At 39.8% G+C, this 5,634-nt stretch overlaps 1 long non-coding RNA gene across 1 annotated transcript; it reads left to right on the plus strand.

The window, feature by feature from the left end:
* Positions 1-2,694: 2,694 nt before the first annotated feature.
* Positions 2,695-5,270, plus strand: LOC111865881. The gene is made up of 2 exons (XR_002843055.2): positions 2,695-3,254; positions 5,040-5,270. It is a non-coding gene; the product is annotated as an uncharacterized LOC111865881 (long non-coding RNA).
* Positions 5,271-5,634: the final 364 nt, after the last annotated feature.

Here is a 5,634-nt window from a genome sequence, read left to right on the forward strand (position 1 = left end):
GTGCAAGCCCTTTCTTCAGCATGTTTAGACCTGCTTTTCTCTGCCTCTTTCTTTCTGCCTGCCTGCCTGCCAGCCCGATTTCCTCTTGCAACCTTCCAGCTGGCATTGTACTTACCTAGCATTCATGGGGCTTCCCTTGGAATGAGGAGATAGGAAACACACAGGTTTGACTTGACATGAATTTTTTCAGTTAATAATATAATATACAGGTGTCCCAGGAGGAATGGACCAAACTTCGGGAGATAATGGCCCAAGAAAAGTGTGGTCTTCTGGCAGGTCCACGCACTGTATCTGTCAGCTGAGAGGCCTTATCTATGTTTATCCTTGAGTGTGATGATTCACCCTTGCCGTGCTTATGTAGTTGGCTTATACCAGAACGCGCAGTCAGCGCGTTACGTCAGCGCTTGCCATTCATGTGTCATGTATAGTGCTTGGAAACCCTAAGGACAATTATGACATGGCGAGCGAGTATTTTGTACTTCAATTTTATGGCTTCATGTCACTCACAAGTTAGTTTGATGTTACGTACATTATTAACATTACAGAATCCACACATTCCTGCCAGTTTTAATACGTATTTTGTAATCAACAAGTGTTCAACGCCGGTCAAAATTTGACACTTCTCTGGCCATTATCTCCGTAACCGTTCAACTTTGGACATAGGTGTTTTGGGTTATATCGGCATACTTTAACATAAGGAACACCCTCCCGAAGTTTGGTCCATTCCTCCTGGGACACCCTGTATATAAAAATAATGTGATGACGTTGACTCAAGTTATAATGGAAATTGTGACAGTGTGTTGTGCTCGTTTTGTTAGTTATTAAGTGTAATTTTTGTAAGATTGGATGCTTAGGTTAAAATGCCAGATGGCTGGCTGGAAGGCGAGGAGATAGAGCCGTGGCTGACTCTTCGCATTCCTTGGCAGTCGATCGAATTGTCTTTAGAAAAGACTGTTTATGCATCAGTGGAAAGATCCGGTCAAGTTTCGCTTTGCGCGACAAAGCATGTCCGGCAAGTTTCCGACCTCAGGGATTTCGTGCGTGCAGCTTTCGCGACTTGGGAAAAAAGTTGAATCTTGGAATTGGGATAAAAACAGGCCGTTTGAGGCTCTCTGTTTCTAGCAGTTGCCAGAATCGGACGAGTAAAGCAAAGTGTGCCTGTGGAAAACCTTGGGATGGCACCAGTATTTTTCATGTGCATCATGTTCATCGCCAGTGGGTACTTGCCTGTGGTTGGGTCACTGATTGCTTATTAGAACTTTTGGTTTAAATTATTTTGGTTGGTTAATGTGTGCTTAGAATATAGAGTTGTACGAGTGGTTTATTTGATTATATATTCCCTTTTTTTGTTTTGAGAGCTTGAGTTTTTGTGACCCTCCTAGTGAAGCATGTTTTCCACAGCAGAGGTTAAGTGATATCCACGGACGTCCGATAGGGGGTGAGTACAGTCAATGCCCCCTATCCGGGCACAAGTGGTAAAATGCTTTGGCACATTTACTTAACTTGAACTATTGTCTGTTATAATTAATCTAATTATGTATTTGTCATTGTGATGTTTTACTGGAGCTGCATCATATATTTCTTTAAGTAAGAAGGTTTATTCTTTTTCTTCAGGCTAATTTTGGAGAATTATGGAACCTGCTTTGTGGACCCTGCGTGACCTGTTTATGAACTTATTTGCAATGAGACAGATCTGACTGTATGAACATGACAAAGCTTTAGTGATGTGTTTTGTAGAGATCTGGGGAAAATAGGTCAACCTATAGTCATGTTATATCGCACAAGTGTGTTGTAATGACAGTGGAAATATCACTGTCACACCATACTATCATTTATGAGGTAAGTTGTAGAGTTGCAGTCCCTCTTATAGGAGTTAAATTTGTTGTTCTTTGCTTTCACACTTAGTTTTGAACTGTTAAATGTTGGGTTTTAAGGAACATGTGGTTGTTATGCAGATGTGTTCTTCCTTCTAGGATACTTGCCTGTCTTAGTCTGCTTGTGTCTTCCCCTTGAGCCTGCCTGATTGCATACCTGCCTTTTCCATCCATACAACTCAGATGACCCAGTATGAGTGTACTCAGTGTCAGTGTGAAGGAAGAAATACCAGGCAGTACATATATTTGGTATTGAGCAACCAGAAATGCCAGATAAACGAGTATAGCTCTGGATGGCAGTGTTACATTCGTATCAGAAGCAGAATGTACACCGTCTACAAAGGCAAAACTCTGAGGGGATCTACCTAAATTCTGTAAGAGCAAATCACATTAATGTAATGTTGAATGTACGAGTGTGCTTTCTTTGAATTTCCTTGTGCAACACGTCAGTTTCAAAACATTGCATTAGCAAATGCAGTCTGCAACAGTGCACAAAGTTTGTTATAAATTATGGAGATAAAATCAGATAAGGAATTCTCTACAATATTACTCGCACACTTTCGTTTCACTGCAATTGGAGTATCTGATGCAGTAACTGGAAACCCACTTTGTATGTCTGGATAATGATTCCAATAAAATAATACTAGAAACTGTTCCTTCAGGACACTATCCATCATATCTTCATCCATCTAATGACAGTTTGCCCAGGCATTCGAGTCATATTAAGATTGTTACCTCAACAATTTGAGAGGCTTAAGTGCTGGTATTACCGATGAGAGGGATTTCTGCAGTGCTCGGTTGAGGTGGCCTCAGGAAGCATGATATACTTACCAAGTTTCATGAAGGCTGGCAGAGGTGTTCAACAACTGTTAGGGGCAATTAACAAACACACACACAGCAAGTTGATCTTGTGTCTATTACTGATTTTTAAAAATATGGAGATAGGCCTAAAAGGGAAGGGAATGACACACAGATATAGGGCAAAAATATACATACAAGATATCCTACTGAATAAGACATACCAGAAATACTTAATTTTATAACACTAAGTGTAACAAAATACTATAAATACATGTTAAGGAAAAGTAGCCAGAAGATTAACATTCAAGCCATAACTGTTAAACATATTTACGTTGTTACATATTTCATTCGCAGCTAAGGTGAAGCGAACAGGACGTTTATCAGGATATTTTATTATAGATTTGCCATTTCTTATTGTACATGTTTATTTTTTAGTCAGAGTCTTCTGGCAGCATTCCAATGAGGATCAGACAAGAATGGCATTGAAGAGGAAGGAGCATTATGATGGAGATCACCCTGCTGCCAAGAGAGCGAGACTGCTGCAGGTGGATGATACTCAGGAAATGTTCGGATCACTTGGTAATAACACCAGTGGGGCACATTCAAATTTACCACTAAATGATAAAAGGGATCATATGGATGACGATGTCCTGTTCTTAGATAGTGACAGAGACCTTCTGTGGGAGATGGTTGAGTTATATGATTTGAAGATGTAAATACCGAGTTGTGTAAACAGAAACCAATAGTCTGTTATTTTTCTAGAACACTCACATGTGTCAAAACTAGTTGGAAGTTGCATGATTAAAAGAAATGTTGTGCCTGTGCTTAATTAGTTAGTTAGTTATTGGAGAGGGTGGGTTTCCCCATACACTGAGACCTGTATTGGTCCATTGTGCTTCCCTCTATGATTTCTACCAGTCTCTATATCCTACTGGTACTGGTGCTTACCATCTGTCCCGCCCAGCCAGCGAGACCTGCTCCACTAGCTGAGAGGTATCTATAATGCTTCCCCCATCAACCAGAGGCATTAGAGACTGTTGTTGGGCGGGAAACATCCGTTAATTTGGCTCAGTGACCTCCTTTGGAGATATGAGGTTCTTTTACGTGCTGTAAAGCTACGACACGGGACCCACGGCTTAAAGTCCCTCCCGGAGGACTTGTTCCCTGAATTTTTCCGCCCTTAAAAATTTGATGACCTCCACCGGGTATTTGAACCCGCGTACTACGAGTCACGAGGTGGGAACATTACCTCTAGACTACAGAGGCCGCTCTGTGCTTAATTAGTTAAGCACTATGCCATGAAGACATATGAGGGGAGTGGAGGTATATTTCCACCATTCTTGACCTGAGCACTAGATGGAGGTGAGTGGTCAGCTTCACTCCCCTCCTGCTTTACCCGCAGAAGTGGTTTATTACATCAACTTCCACTCTTCAGAGAGATTAAAGAAAAAATAGGAATATTCAAAGGACCCGGTATGATTGTACTCAGTGTCAGTGTGAAGGAAGAAATAGCAGGCAGTACATATGTTTGGTGTTGAGCACCAGAAATTTCAGATACACATGAGTATAGCTTTTGCTGGCAGCGTTACATTCGTATCAGAAGCAGAATGTATATCGCCTATAAAGGCAAAAGTCTGAGGGGATTTACCCAAATTGTTTAAGAGCAAATTACATGAATGTAATGTTACGATAGCATTAGGAGTGACAAGTGTGCTTGCTTTCAATTTCCTCATCTAACATGTCAGTTTCAAAATATGGTGCATTAAGAAATGCAGTCTGCAACGGTGTACAAAATTTGTGGTAAATTAAGAAGATAAAATCAGATGAGGAATATTCAGAAGTATTACTCACAAACTCTTTCCCTTCACTAGGGTTTGAGTATCTGATACAATAACTGGAAACCCACTTAGTATGTATGGATAATGAACCAAATAAAATAACAGTAGAAACTGGGCTTTCTGGACACAATCCATTGTAGTGTTTTTTTTATTTAAAACAATAGTTTGGACACTGGAATCTGCCTGAATCCTCAGATAGGCCTAAATCTAGCCCCTATGTCCACTAGGGCGAACACAAGGCAGGGATATGAGCCAAATGTTCATAAACCATATGTGGGAGGAGGACTGAGGAAGAGTCTAGTCTCCAAAACTGTGTTTTAAATAAAATAATTATCTCAGCATGGAGACAGCATGCAGTCTCTGATCCACTGCTGTAAAAGAAAACCAGGACAATGGATAATATCCAAAATATTAATAACTGTGTTAATACACCATAGTCACAAACTTTATAACTCTATTTTTGCTCTCAGAATCAGGTTATTTTATTGCAAATCTGCCATTTCTTATATATTTTTTTTTGTTTCAGGCAGAACCTTCTTTCAGGAGTGCCCAGAAGATGCTGACAATGATGATATTTTGATTTTAGATTATGAAGACCTTGTGAAAGAAATGGATGATCTGTTTAGTGATATATACTTGTAGTTTTCTAATTATATGTATAAGGAATGTATTCTGATTATTTTGTAATTTTCTAATTGTATAAGGAATGTATTTTTACTATTATAAATTAATAAATCTGTAGTTATGTAAACAGAAACCAAGCGTTCATTATTTTTTCAGAACACTCAGATGTGTCAGTTGCATGACTTAACAAAAATGTTGTCCATATGCTTAATCAGTTAAGCACTATGCCACAGTGGAGGTCTAGTTCCACCATTCTTGACCATGGCACTAGATGGAGGTGAGTGGTCACCTTCACTCCACTCCTGACATCCCCAGTACAGACTGGACAGGAGGCCGAGATGGGGGCTTTGAAAACTGTTGCTTATCAGAATGAGTATTTTTACATACACAGAACCACTTTGTAGCATTGGGAGCATTGCAAACTAGAATTCTGAAAGCTGCTGCTCATTTGTCTGCTTCAGTAATTAAATGATCGGTATAATGATCCCACGTATGAA

The sequence above is a fragment of the Cryptotermes secundus genome, unplaced genomic scaffold (assembly GCF_002891405.2).
Source record: "Cryptotermes secundus unplaced genomic scaffold, Csec_1.0 scaffold1589, whole genome shotgun sequence".
In the NCBI taxonomy this organism is placed as follows: Eukaryota; Metazoa; Arthropoda; class Insecta; order Blattodea; family Kalotermitidae; genus Cryptotermes; species Cryptotermes secundus.